We start from the raw sequence: 13,822 nt of genomic DNA on the forward strand, positions 1-13,822 counted from the left end.
AATGCATTTTTGTATCAGTGATATTTAATGTGGTGTCGAGAACATAGTAGCTGGGAAAAAAAAAAAATTGTGTTGAATGAATGAATGTTGGATGATGCTGTAAAATCAGACTTGAGACACACTGTGTGCATCCATCAGGGTCCCCACAGGAAACGGGTACACCGAATGGGTCATCGAAAAGTGTAATGAAGGGACTGTTCACCAAGAAGTGGGCAGGGATAAGATCAAGAGGTGGCAGAGCACCAAGACTAGCAAGATTAGGAAGCTGTTCCCACCTCTAGGCCAGGCCGGACCAGGCAGGGGAGTGGTCTTGGAACCCACCGAGAGCCACAGCCCAGCCAGAAGGGCCTCTCACAGGTGCTAAGGCCATGGGTGTAGAAACACAGCCCCCGTGAGCCACACCCTGGCAGGGGGGAGCAGGGGAGCAAAGCCCGGGCCCATCTCCTTGTCCTGCCTCTCCTGGCCACACAGCTGGGAGGCTGGCAGGGCAGGGAAGTGTGGAAAGTGGCTGGAGGACATTGCAGAGGGGAGGGATGGGCGTTTCCCTACCACACAGTGCGCCCGGGACAGGCAGAGAATAAGGGGTCAACACAAATTCAGGGAGACCTTTTTCCTTTTAATTTATTATCTTAATTTATTGAAAAACTTGATTATATCTTTAAATGTGGGTATACACAGAGAACATGGAAACTTCGCCTTCATCCACCTCTGTGTGTCTAGTTCAGTGCATTCAGTCTATTCACATCGTTGTGTGCACTTGATGACTGTAGATCTCCATGTTCTTCTCATCTTCCCAAGATGAAACTCTGTACCCATCAAGCAATAACTTCCCATTCTCTCCTCCCCTGTCCCTTTGTAAGAGCCATTCTACCGGCTATCTTTATCCAGGTGGGACCCTACAGTACTGGTCCTTTGGAGTCCGGCCTCTTAGCATCATGTCTTCCAGATTCGTTCATGTTGGAGCATCTGGGAGGATCTAATTTTTTAAAGAAAATATTATATTCCATGGTGCCTTAACCTGTGTTGCTATCATAGGGTACTAGAGGCTAATTTGTAAATTAATTTATAAATGACACAAGTTTCTTTTTCACAGTTCTGGAGGCTGGGAAGTTCAAGATTAAGGTGCCAGCAGGTTCAGTGTCTGGTAAAGACCCAGTCTCCTCCGCTTCTGCGTTCACTGGATGGAGAAACACTGTTCCTCACCTGGAAGAGGAGTAGGAGACAGCAAGCCACTCCCACAGCCGTTTCCATAGCAGCATTAATCCATTCATGAGACAAGTCTTCAGGACTAAACACTTTCCGTTAGACCCAGTCCCCGATTATTGCATTGGGGATTAAATTTTAACCTATGAATTTCAGAGGGTATGCAAACATTCAAATCATAGCACATTATATGTATATACCACATTTTCATCCACCCATCTATCCATGAACTTTTGGATTGCTTCCACCTGTAGGTTATTGTGAATGATGCTACTATAAACAGGTGTGTGAACATCTGCTCAAGTCCCTGCTTTCAATTCTTTAGGGTACATACCCAGAACTGGAACTGCTGATCATATATAATTCTATTTTTTAGTTTTTGAGGACCTGCCATGCCATTTTTCCACAGTGCCTACACCATTTTACATTCCCCTGCAGTGCACAAGGGTTCCAGATTCTCTGCCTTCTCACCAACACTTGCTATTCTCTGTTTTTAAAATAATGGTCATCGTAATCTGTGTGCAGTGGACCTCACTGTGGCATTGGTTTGTACTCCCCTAATGATTAGTGATGTTGAGCATCTTTTCATGCGCCTCTTGGCCATTTGTATACCTTCTTTTGGAAAATATCTATTTGAGTCCTGTGTCCATTTTATTTTTTGTGCATGCTAGGCAAGTGCTCTTCCACTGAGCTACACCTCCAGCCCCCCTTTTTGAATCAAGTTCTCTTTCTGGGTTTTGTTTTTGTGTTTGTGGTTTTGTTGAGTTTTGTTATACTCCAGATGTAAGCCCCTTATCAAATAAATAATTTGCAAATATTTTTCTCCCACACAGTGGGATGCCCTTTCACTCTATTGCTGATGTCCTTTGATGCCCAGAAGTTTTTAATTTTTGTCTTGTATTTGTTTTTGTATTTTTGTAGTCCTGGAGATTGAACCCAGGGCCCTGCACATGCTAAGCAAGTACTCTACCACTGAGCTACAACCCAATCCCAAGTCCTTTTTTTAAAAAGACAAGTTGCTAAACTTCCTCCTGCTTCAGCCCCCTAAGTAGCTGGGATTGCAGCCATGCACCACCATACCCAGCCTAAGTTTTTAATTTTGATGAAGTTCAATGTATTTATTTTTTCTTTTGTTGTTTGTGCTTTTGGTGTTGGTCATATCTGAGAAATAACTGCTAAATCAGTGTGTAGTGGTGGTGGTGGGGGGGGGCTGCCGCACTGAATGACTGGCACTCTCCTTCCCGTGATTGGAAGAGGTTCTGTTGGTCACTTCCATAGTGACCTGGACGCTGCCGCACCCTCCTCGAAGTAGCACAAAGTGTCTTCAGACATAGGTGCCCTTCCTGCAGCCCCAGGGATCGAGTTACTCTCAGCTGTTCCTTTGTGATATTGCCCCTTCGCCCTGTTGGGGATAGAATCTTCCATGGAAGTGCCTTGTGTGTGTCCCCTCCTCTTACTGTGCCCTTGGGTGTGGCCTACCCAGGTGTCAGTCAACCTGCTGACAGTGGACATCATGAAGATAGACTCAGCCCCCTGAAACCTGACCCCTTGCCTCATTTGAATGGCTTCTCCTCAATAAAAGGGGTCAGCTCGTGCTCACGCGCTCTCTTTTTGTGGAGCCTTAAGGTCAGAGGAGCCGTCATAGGACCCCAGAGAAAAAGGTCTCTCTGTCTTTTGTGTGGTTATTTAGTGCAGCCCAGTTCCCCTGGAGTGACCCTGTGTTGTTTGCTTTTTAAGAAAAAATATCAAACGTCTGTCCTTTTTGATGAAGATTTGGGCTATGACGGTAGAACTTCTATAAAGATTCTCAAAGATTGAGAGTAGAATAGATTCAAAAAGCCCTTTTTCTACTACAAATAATGCTGGATAAAATAGAACCCTCCCCACCCTCCACCCACCATCCCCACCGACAGGGAGATGGGTAGACTAGAGGAAAGAGACCAGGAGGAGAAGGAAGGGCAGGGAGGGGGAAATGCGGGAGAATGATATTGGCCAAACGGTGCTGTTGGTCATGGGCGTGTAGGAACACGTGACAGTGAATCCCACCACTGGGTATAACTACAAAGCACTCATAAAAACCGTGGGGAAAATTGATGCACCAAAAAACAAAACAAAAAATAGCATTCCCCCGCATCCCCTGCCAATTAAAAGCAACTAAAAGGCAGAAAAAAGAAATGTCCAAGTGCCCGAAATAAAAATGGGAGCTGTAGCTGTGACAGTGCCCTTGTGGAGGCCATGTGGCCCTGGGCTTTGGTGGACAACAGGACCGAGGCTCTCCGCTAAGGAGACAGCTCACCATGGCACCGGAAAACCTAGTCTGTCATCCAAGGACAACGCTCAGATGAGCCCCGGAGGGAAACAAAGTCCTCCAGGGGAAATCACCTCTGTGCCCATGCTTCTGGGAAGCACAGGATTCAAACACATACTACCCCTGGCCCAGGATCCCCAGGCCAGGAAACTAACTGAAAGCTATTCCAAAGCACCAAGCACCCTGCACAAATGCAAAGACCCCACACGGAGTCATGCATAAGCAATGAATGATCCCCACATGGGACAACAGACTCTACACCCACATAACAAGGGAGAGCAACCGGGAAGGAATTTAGTGTGAGTATGTTTAAAAGTTCAAATAAATAAAGCATGAGATTGAATGCCTAAAACAAGAACAAGAACCAAATTCCACAAATAAAACACACAGCCATGCAAATACATCAAGGATCCTGAAGCAGGGTGTTCCACTACCAATCTGTGGCTGAGCTCCAGAGAAAATAGGGGAGAAACTCCCCTTGTCTCACTGCACCTCAGGGAGACCTCGGTGACTCACCACACCCACCTCACAATGACCCTATTGTACTGTCCTGGGACCTGATGAGAGATGTCATGGGAACTCAGACAGAAACGGGAGGCCACACCTGTGCAGCAACTGCCATAATTCATGCTTTGTTTCTGGCTCTCCCTAATCTCCTAAATCTCCCGCAGGCACCACTGAAGGCATTCCTGGACGGCCCAAGTCAAGATGAAGACTGCGGGGAGGCAAGTCTGCACTGGCTGGGAACTGGGCTGTGAGTGGCTCCCGCAGCCAACGCAGAGAGGAGCCGAGAGGAGCCGCGGTTCCTTGGTCCACCTCCTCAGCTGAGAACACAGCCCAAGCTGAGAGAGACGTTCATTTCTTACCTTCCTGGGGGTGGCTGAGCGTCACCACTGTCATTATTTATGATCTGTGATGGCATCACGGCTCGGGTAGGAATGCAAAACAAAGTCAGGAACTCAGGAGCATTGCAAACCCTGGGCCCGGACAGACGGACTTCTAGCAGAGAAAGAAACCCAAATGTGAAAGTTGAGAAGGGGATAAATTAATACCAAGCAGGCAACAGAGGTGGCTTCATCAACGCCACCTCAGCCTCCCACGTCCTCCCTCCTGTACTACGCTTTTTCTCCAGTGCTGAAATCATTTTCCCCAGGGTCAAACAGGTCACCTGGCCAGTGGCTCTCGTTGATTCGCAGAATGGGTGGACACTGCTGATGGCCCCACAGCCCTGAAGTCACCTCCTCCTCCCTGGATTCCCACCACAACCCATAGTCTTCTTCCTGTGCCCTAGATAACCTGGATTGGCCTCACACCTGCCCCCCATCAGCTATGTGACCTTAAGACCTCCGAGTCTCCCTCCTTAGCTAGAAAATGGAGATAGACTAGACGCAAAGGGTTATTTTTTTTTTTTACTTTCTGTCCCTTTTTTTTTTTTTATCATGGAAAATTTGTACCCAAATCGGCAGTCTGATGTGGCTCCTGGGCACTAAGTGTTGTGCCCCTACTGAAGGTAGCAGTAGTAGTTAATGATGGCCACCGCTCATGACAAGGAGCACTAGGCATGCACACACACCATCAAGGAGCTGTGCGCACATTATCTCATTTACTCCGCTTGACAGTCGATGATAAAAGCTCATTTTACAGATGGGGAAAGAGAGGCCCTGAGAGGCTGGGCACTTCCCCAGGTCTCAGGGTGAATAAGGAGCAGACAAGCAGAGTCTGCCTCACTCCAAGGCTCCATCGATGTGGCCCCGTCTCACATATTCTGCAAAATCGACTTTATGTCTTCCAGGAGGCCTCCCTACCCTCTCATCAGCAGGGCTCTCCCTCTCCTCTGAACTGCTTCCCCGCAGCCTGGAAGCACCACAGAGCTCCCTGCTCTGCATTTTCGTTCCTTTCTGCTGCAGATTTGGATGCTGCACTTGCACCAAGCTCCCAGGAGATGTCGCTGCTGATGCTGATCCGCGGACACACGCATACGTAGCCAGGATCTGATCTAGTACACACATGGACCTCCTCCAAATGTGTATACCAAAATAAAGACAATGACCATCTCTGGATGTTCCTTGTATTTTTTTCTTTTTGTTTCTGTACTTTCCATTTTTCCCTCAATGGCTACTTTTTTTTTTTTTTTGGTACTGGGGATGGAATCCAAGGGCACTTTACCCCTGAGTTACATCCCCCCAGCCCTTTTAATTTCTGAGACAGGACCTCACTAAGTTACTGAAGCTGTCCTCAAACTTGCAATCCTCCTGCCTCTGCCTCCAGAGTCACTGAGATTACAGGCCCGCACCACCACACCCAGTTTACCCATTACTTTCATAATCAGGAAAACGCATGTGAGTTAGACCATTAGTGTATCCTCACATTATTCAAAATGAGGCTCAAATGTCCTCACTCGGCATCCGAGGCTCTTTGTGATCCGGTCCTTTGTAGTCTCTAAGTCCTGACCTCCTGCAACTTCTGAACTCCGGCAACCCCCTGCCCAAATCTCACAACTGCCTGTATTTCTCCAGCTGCCTCTCCCCTCGCCCTTCATTACCCCACCTTCCTCACCTGCCTACATACTCATCCTTCAAGATCACCTGCATGCCCTCCCCGTCCAGGAAGCCTCCCCTGACTACTGTATCTGGTTCAGATATCTCTGTGCTCAGCTCTGCACTACGGCAACAACCAGAGTCTCCTTGGGTCAAGTTGACGGACAGCTCTCTCATAACAGGAACCTTTTCTGTCATTAATAGACCCTGACAGTGCTCATGGCCAATGCATCTACCACCACCCTTTAAAGCTGAGAAGTTTGGGCTGGGGATGTGGCTCAAGTGGTAGAGCGCTCGCCTGGCATGCGTGAGGCACTGGGTTCGATCCTCAGCACCACGTAAAAAAGTACAGTAAAGATGTGGTGTCCACCGAAAACTAAAAAATTAATTAGAAAACAAAAAAGCTGAGAAGTTTGAACGTCCTTTAAAACATGCAGGACTCTTACCCGTGTACTTGCTGGAATAGGCCAGAGATTCGAAGGCATTTTCAAAGATGAGAGACAGAAAGAAACTGAGGATGCTCCATTGAGATGGTGTGCGGGGGTCAGTGTACTCTTCCCCTCAGATGCCCCAGTGGGGTCCTTAAGTATCGGGCATGCACATTCCAAGACAGGCCCATTCTCCTTGAGGACCACCCACTTCCTGTCAGCATCCACTGAGAGCACACAGCACCAAGACAAGTCTCTGTCCCCAAGAAATCTACAGGCATTAAGGGAGACAAACGGGGACACAGGGTGATCTCTCTGCTCTGTGATGAGGGCTAGAGACACTAAGGGAGCCCACAGAAGCACCGTCCAATCCCAGTAGAGAGGAGGTCAGGGAGCTTCATGGTGGAAATGGCCTCTGGCCAGACTCGAGGTTGTCTGGTTTGGCTCTCAGTGAGTCCTCAGCCATAGATCTACCGTGGCTCCCTGGTTGCCTTCCCCCATAGCCTGTCTCCTCAGCAGGAGTGTGGATTGCTCAAGTGCAAGGCCTGGGTCACCTTGGTCCGTGCATTCCCCACAGCACCCTGTCGGCAGCTGCACCCAGCTCCCAAGCCTACAGCTCTCCACAGACAAGGGAGCTCTGCATCCTGCGAATCCCAGCCCGGCCGTGCAGGTGCCCCGAGGAAGCAGCTCTCCACAGAGTGAAAACTGGGAGAACCCATCTACAGTCCCCCTGGCAGGCCTCGGTGCCAGGGGTGAGACCGGCAGATTGGGACCAAGAGCACCTTCCTTCCCAGCCCAGTGCCTCCCCTCTGCATTCGACTCCAGGTGCCTGGTCTGGAAACGTGCAGATGCTGCCTTCCTTCCTCCCCCTCAGGCCTGGATCTCAGCTGTGTGGGCCCTACAGAGCCTTCCTGCAGTCTCTCTCCTCCCATCCCTCCTGCCCACTCCCACCACCATGTCTGGGTCAGGGCTCCATCACCTCCTGCTTCACCTCCGTCTCTCCCAGCCCTCATCTTCTCCCACCTCCACCCCCAGAGCATCACCGTGCTCCTACCCAGCTCCACGGTCAGCCCACTTAAGCCCTCTGTCATTTAATAGGGTCTACCCAACCTTCCAAACCTACTTCAAACTCACTTCAAACCCTACATCCTCTGACGGTACTCTTTTTTTCAAATATTTATTTTTTTTTGTAGTTGTACACGATGACTTTTATTTATTTATTTTTAAGTGGTGCTGAGGAGCGAGCCCAGGACCTTGTGCGAGGCAAGCGCTCCACCGATGAGCCGTAACCCCAGCCCGGTCTGACAAGACTCTTTAGGACAACTGCCAGAAAAGAGCCTGCCGTTGGGAATCCATACTGTCATCCCACGCACCCTCACGCAAGCCCGGCCACCCACACTGCCACCCGTCAGAGTGACTTGTGAGCATTCCTCGCGTTCCTGCCCAGCTGGTGGCTATGTTCCGAAGCAGCTTCCACCGTTGTCGCTCCGCCCAAGGAAAGATGGGGGTGGTGGGCAGAGGGGAGGCCTTGAGATTGGCTCATCTGGGTTCCAGTAGGGTCCTATGTATGTTCACCCTGAGGAAGTGACTGAACCCTACTGACTTCATTCCCCATCCCAAACCAGAATTAGCATCTATCTTACAGGACTTTGGCCAGACTTAGAGATTAAACAGTATAACACATTACAATAATATTGTATTGTATAACATATGTGATATATAACATATCTTAAATATGCTATATATGATATATGTAAATTTACATTGCAATATAATAAGACACAATAAAATATTGCTATAATCATAACACTAATCAATCTAAAATATTTTGGGAGTGCTAGGGATTGAACCCAGGGCCTTAGATAGGCTCAACAGGTGCCGTACCACTAAACTACACCCCTGACCCTAAACAACCTCTTGAGGTAATTATAAAAAACAGAATCCCGTGAACTGTAGAATTATTAAGTAAATCTTTAGTAGGCGGCTAGTCATGGAGGACATTTCTGTCCTAATGTGATATGACCAATATAGACTTCAAAAATGTCCCACCGATTACCAGCAAGCCCATCCTCCAATAGCCTGACACTTTGGCTTTCAGAATATGTGGGAAAATCATAATAATGCTCAAAACTGGAAAGCACTATGGAGATTCCTTGGAGAACTGGGAATGGAACCACCATTTGACCCAGCTGTCCCACTCCCCAGTCTATCCCCAAAGGACTTAAAAACAGCACACTACAGGGACACAGCCACATCAGTGTTTATAACAGCACAATTCACAATAGCTAAACCGTGGAACCAACCTAGATGCCCCTCAGTAGATGAATGGATTAAAAAACTGTGGCCTATATACACAATGGAATATTACTCAGCAATAAAAAAGAATAAAATCATGGCATTTGCAGGTAAATGGATGGTGTTGGAGAAAATAATGCTAAGTAAAGTTAGTCAACCCCCCCAAAAAACAAATGCCAAATGTTTTCTCTGATATAAGGTGACTGACCCATAAAGGGGTAGGGAGGGGGGGAGCATGGGAGGAATAGACGAACTCTAGATTGGGCAGAGGGGTGGGAGGGGAAGGGAGGGGGGCAGGGGGTTAGCAATGATGGTGGAATATAATGGTCATCATTATCCAAAGTACACGATGAAGACATGAATTGGTGTGAACATACTTTATATACAAACACAGATATGAAAAATCGTGCTCTATATGTGCTATAAGAATTGTAATGCATTCCGCTGTCATGCATTTTAAAAATAAAATCAATTAAATATTTAAAATAATAATCATAATGCTCAAAACTGCCTAATTGAATTTACTTAAAAGCTGACTGACAGTCAGGTAGGGTGGCACACACCTGGAATCCCAGCTACTCAGGAAGCTAAAGCAGGAGGATCACCAGTTCAAGACTGGCCTTGGCAATTTAGCAAGATCCTGTCTCAAAAAATAAAAATACAAAGGGCTGAGGATATAGCATGGCATTGGAGTAGCCCTGGCTTCAAAAATAAAATAAAATGAAAATTGGGATTCTGTGCCCATAGTGAGGTTCTGATCCACCTAGTGCCAAACAGTTGGACCTCACCTCTCCATTTCCCCTTTCTTTTCTATTTCCGTTTGTTTTTAGCATCTTGCACACTGAGCACGACTTTCCTTACTTATTGCTCAAATCCTGAGAAATGCTTGCCAAGATGTGAGTGAACGGGGCAGGGCCAACCCACATCCCAGCCCCGTCTCAAGCCTGCATTCTATCTTCTGGATTCCAGACACAGCTCCCGGCCCCTTTTCTGCTGGGCCACTCGAGAGAAAGCAACCCCCTGCAGAGCCTCTCTGTGGCCACCAGAGGGTCCCACAGCATTAACCAGAAAGCAAGGACACACCCTTTCTCAGTACAGTATCTGCTCTTCAGTGTTTCCCAGCCCACTCCGCTGTCAGCAAAGTACTGTCCGGCCCCCAGGCTCACTGCTAGCAAACTTTGCTGAGGTGACAGTTCACAGCGGGTTGAGTCACTGGGGCCCCACAGAGTCGAATTTCTGTGTATCTGAGCCCTCCCCAGGCACATTCCAATATCCCTGATGAACAAAGAGCGTCTGTGACTTCAGTAACTGTTTCCCTTGGTACAGCCCCTACACTTCTGCCTAGGGCACTATTGGCCCTGAAGTTCTAATGGAGAGAAGGCAGACGCCCGCACAGACTGGCAGTTGGCAATCCCTCATCACTTCTTGCAGTTCTCCCCTCCACTCAACGCTAGGGTTCAGAAAAGCAAGGGTTCCGCTAGAAAATGCTCAATGAGAAAGGGAGTTAAAAAAGCAAGTTGATAGATAAATAAATCTTTCTTAACAAAAAATAATGATAAGATAAATAAAAAGGACTGGGGGGACAGCTTGGTGTAGTGGTAGAGCAGCCCTGGGTTCAATCCCCAGAACCAGAAGGGGCGGGGAGGGGGGGGGAAGGAGGAAGGAAGGAAGGAAGGAAGGAAGGAAGGAAGGAAGGAAGGAAGGAAGGAAGGAAGGAAGGAAGGAAGGAAGGAAGGGTGGGTGAAGAAAAAACAGCAGCAACTTGTGACCATGGCACAAAGCAATCATGCAGAAGAACCAGGATTCAACCCAGGTCTGTCTGGCTCCCCCCGCCCCCACTTGTTAATGTTAACTAAAGTCAGCATGAGTGGAGTACTTACGCGCCAGGCACTCGGCTAAGTTCTTACGTGCATTTTCTCATTTATAATCATAACATCTCTATGCAACAGGTGCTACTATCAAGTCCATTTTCCAGAGAAGAAAACTGAGGTTTGCAAAGGTTAAGTGACATCCAGGATCACATAGCAGAGAAAATGAATAGCAGAGAAAATAGGATCCACTCCCAAGCCTTTCTGAAAGTCCAGAGCTGCCCTTTAGCCATGTGTTACACAGTTTTGTTTTTCTATTGCCAGAAGTCTTGAGCAGATTCCTGCAAATGCTGTCTTTCCAGTGTCATCTCATGTCACCACCCGGCTTGCTCAGATACACTGCGGTTTTTCAGTTCTGCTCTCTGACCCAGAGCCAGCGCATCTCCCGAGCCTTTGCAAGTCCCTTTCCCTGTCCCCATCCTCCCTTCTGGGCGGCCTAGCTCCTCTTCCCCCTCTGAGTTTTAATCTCCTGGCTCAGGGCAGCTCCCCTGACTTTCCGTCTAAAAGGGGTCCCTTCCATTCTTCTCTCACTCACACCCTTGTTTTTCCCATCACAATTCAACAGAACTTAAATTTTCAGTTGCCTCTTATTATCTGCATTTTGTGTCTCTCCCAATACATGCAAGACTCATGAGGGCAGAAGCTCACGTGTTTCGGTCATGGACAAATCCAGAATACCCAACATGTTGGGAGCAAGGAGGTGCTCAGTAGATATTTGAAGGATTATGATCAGTAAAACTTTCAGGTTTGGTGGTTTCCAACCCCAAGTTAAGAGGTCTTCTGTGCTTTAGGGGGAAAAATTTAAAAAGCTACAATCTTTCAACTTCCACTGCTGCTAGAGAACAGGGGACAGCCAGGGCAGCCACAACTGATCCTCCAGAGGGAAGTCCTGCAAAGGCGTTTACCCACAAATCACACCAAGCCCAGCCCTGCTTGGCTTCCCCTACAGCTGTGCTCTGCAGAGGGGGAGTCACACAGAGGAAGCGGAAGTCTTCTGGCTCTCCACAGCCTGCCGCCTGCTGGGGCCCAGCTGGGTGCCCTTGTGTCCATCAGATGGCACAGTCTTTGCCAGAAGGTGAGTCCGCCCTGTTAGCCCTAAGGAGACTCCAGTCCACAGGGTGAAGGGGTTTGCCGGAGCCCAGGTGAGTGGGAGAGCCACTCTTCCCTGTGTGGCATTTTTCAGTGATTCCTCATTAGCCTGGAAACAGGCTGCAGGGCTGGGGATGTGGCTCGGGGGTTCAGTGCTGCCCAGCGTGGGCAAGGCCCTGGGTTTGATCTCCAGAACTGCAAAAAATAAGTCAAAACAAGGCCCAACCTCCTCAGCCGGCGCCAGGGACCCCACTCCCCACGAGGACTCATCCCAACCAAGGTTCTAAGGGGTTTGCACTCTCTCCACGCAACACTGGGGGCGATTCCTGGAGCAGATGCACTAACTCACGATTCCATGCTAGAACTCTCCCGTCCACTCCCACAGAATGTGATTCTTTTCTACCAGTCCTTTAAGATCCCCAAAAACAAATAAACAAACAACAACAACAACAACAAGTCCAATAGTAAAAACATATCTAAACAACCAGACAACTGGACAAAGATGTTTATCCCAGGTAGTCTTTTCATATATGATTATTTATAATAGTTAAAAAAAAAATAGAAACAACTGCAGGGCGCAGTGGTGAGTATCTGTAATCCCAGCAGCTTGGGAGGCTGAGGCAGGAGGATCACAAGTTCAAAGCCAGCCTCAGTAACTTAGAGAGACCCTGTCACTAAATAAAATACAACAAAGGCCTGGGGATATGGCTCAGTGGTTAAGTGCCTCTGGGTTCAATCTCCAGTAAAAAAAAAAAAAATTAGAAACAACCTAAATGTTAAAAAAAAATATGGAAAATGTTTAACCAATTAAAATATCTCCCTATTTTATACTACTATACTAGAGTATACTAATATAGTCACACTTGTGTGTTTGTTTTGGTTTTTTCCTTTTCTATATTTATTTTTTTAGTTGTAGTTGGACACAATACCTTTATTTGATTTATTTATTTTTATGTGGTGCTGAGGATCGAACCCAGGGCCTCACATGTGCTAGGCGAGTGCTCTATGGCTGAGCCACAACCCCAGCCCTTGTTTTGATTTTGTCTCTGATAGCTTGTTTTCCTTTCTTTTTAGGCTTGCCAGCAATCAGTCTTGACCATATCACTGTAAATTAGTGATTCTCGATGAAGGGAGGTGAAGGACCGCTGTGACTCTTCACTGAAACACCACAATGGATGGGTAAAGTTTCCATAATATGATTCATGCTCACACAGTGCCTGGGCAGACAAGATGCTGAGTGAGGTTTCTGTGTGATGCAAGGTGCAACCTGGTGCCTAGGAAGAAACTAGGCATTTGCCAGGCCCTAGGAGCACGTTGTCCCAGGAGAGTCTAGGAGAGAGTGGTCAGGGCAGTAGACAGTTCTCTTCAGTGACACTATGCTAATGTGATCAGTACCACAGTGCAATTATTATATATGCAAATTAATCCTTCCAAACATGCTGCCAAATATACTAGCATTCGATGCCATTCTGTTGGGGTTATGTCATGGCAAATACGCCCCCAAATTCTGGGGTTCTGTCTCACCCATGTAACTCATCCAGTGAGGGTGTTCCTGCTCAGCAACTTGGCTTTCCTCCATACAGTGATTCTAGAACCCAGTCTCCTTCTAACTGTGGCTCTTCCATCCCTGGAGCCTCAGAATCCTGGCAGGTAAAGAGAAAGAATATGAAAAGATCAGCTCTTGCTGCCTGCCTGGGCCTGCAAGTGACCGAGGTCACTTCCAGTCCCCTTCTGTCAGTGGTTACATGGCTCCAGAAAGGTGCAGCAGGTGCTGGGAACATAACCCCTGGCTGAGCAGCCACTTCCCAACAACAACTCTATCCCATGGAAGGAGGAACACCCGTGCCTGGTGACCCGCCAACCCTCTGTGCTGCAACTACAAAGAGAGCCACCGGGATTTTGTTGCTGTGTCTCATTAAAAAGTAGGAAAATTCCCAATTCTGGGTATAGTGCCAGTGGAACAGTTTCTCCTGCTCCCAGCATTTTGCAAATTGGAAAGTATCTCAGGCCTGGTGGGCACTTGGACATGGTTTCCGCTTCATTCCAGGAACCATGCTAGATGGGCCCTCTGTTCCCATTCCTCCAGCGCCATGT

General features: G+C 47.9%; 1 long non-coding RNA gene across 1 annotated transcript in view; it reads right to left on the minus strand.

Annotated features, from left to right (window-relative positions):
- Positions 1-285: 285 nt before the first annotated feature.
- Positions 286-13,822, minus strand: part of LOC144368516 (uncharacterized) — a 140,776-nt gene continuing 127,239 nt past the window's right edge. The window contains exons 3-4 of the long non-coding RNA XR_013428275.1: positions 4,378-4,510; positions 286-1,203 (exon numbers count right to left, since the gene is read on the minus strand). This is a non-coding gene — a long non-coding RNA (uncharacterized LOC144368516). The remainder of the gene's footprint in view (positions 1,204-4,377; positions 4,511-13,822) is intronic.

Source organism: Ictidomys tridecemlineatus, chromosome 11, assembly GCF_052094955.1.
Source record: "Ictidomys tridecemlineatus isolate mIctTri1 chromosome 11, mIctTri1.hap1, whole genome shotgun sequence".
Lineage (NCBI taxonomy): Eukaryota > Metazoa > Chordata > Mammalia > Rodentia > Sciuridae > Ictidomys > Ictidomys tridecemlineatus.